The sequence below is a fragment of the Antrostomus carolinensis genome, unplaced genomic scaffold (assembly GCF_000700745.2).
Source record: "Antrostomus carolinensis isolate BGI_N321 unplaced genomic scaffold, ASM70074v2 scaffold13123, whole genome shotgun sequence".
Taxonomy (NCBI): Eukaryota; Metazoa; Chordata; class Aves; order Caprimulgiformes; family Caprimulgidae; genus Antrostomus; species Antrostomus carolinensis.
Window position 1 is genome coordinate 1 of NW_010305999.1, and position 1,313 is coordinate 1,313.

Genomic DNA, 1,313 nt, shown 5'->3' on the forward strand with positions numbered 1-1,313 from the left:
ACATGGGGACAGACCCACAGACAGGGACAGATGCATGGACACAGGGACAGATCCACGCACAAGGGGATGGACCCACAGACACAGGGATGGACCCACAGACAGATCCATGCACAAGGGGACAGACCCACACACACGGGGACACACAGGCGGAAACAGGGACAGACCCACAGACACGGGGACAGACCCACAGACACGGACAGATCCACGCACAAGGGGACGGACCCATAGACACGGGGACACACAGGTGGAAACAGGGACAGACCCACAGACAGGGGGACAGACCCACGGACACAGGGATGGGCCCACGCACAAGGGAATGGACCCACAGACACAGGTGGAAACAGGGACAGACCAACAGACAGGGGGACAGACCCACGGACACGGGGACACACAGGTGGAAACAGGGACAGACCCACAGACACGGGGACAGACCCACGGACACGGGGACAGACCCACGGACACGGGGAACACGCCCAGCGCGGTGTCGCGTCCTCCCGGGTGACACAGCTTGGCCGCGGTGCAGGTGTCGCTGCCGGCGGTGCCGTGAGTCACCTCACCGGGCTGTCCACGCCACACCGGGTGGGCAGAGACAAGCGCCAGGACTTCCCCGTGTCCCTGGACACCCCAAAACCAAGCAACACCCTGACCCAGCCAGCACTCCACGCTGGAAACCCTCTCACAGTCTGGCTATGGGGTGGGAGAAAAGGTTCTCCCTGACTCACCTGGGGACCTTGAACACTCCGGCATCCCGGGCTGGGTTTGGTACCACCCAGGGCAACCCAGTCCCCGTGCTGGAACCATCAACATTGAGCCCCTCACTCCGGTGCTGTGTGCTGGGGCGCAGGCTCGAGGTGTCACCTTAGAAAACAGCCTCACCTGGAGCTTTCAGAGCCTCCACAGTTTTACCTGAGACATCCCCGAGGTGTTTTCCAGGAAGGACCCCTGGGCAGGAGCTGAGGGATGGTGGGCAGGAAAGACACACGCTCCCTCATCAACAGATGGGATGGAGGGAGAGGTCTGCAGGCACACAGGGCTGCATTTTGGGGTGGGGTCTGGGGAGGGAGAGCACGTGCTGGGTGTAAATATCTGATCTTGGCCTCAGGGGCTGCCACTGCACCCCAAACTGTCCGTGTCCTGCTCGGCTCCTAATGGAACCTGACAGCTCACCGTGCCCCTCCAGGGAACTGCTGAGCCCCATTTCCTCCAGGGAACTGCTGAGCCCCTTTTTCCTCCAGGGAACTGCTGAGCCCCTTTTTCCTTCGGGGAATTGCTGACCCCCTTTTCCTCCGGGGAGCTGCTGAGCCCCTTTTCCT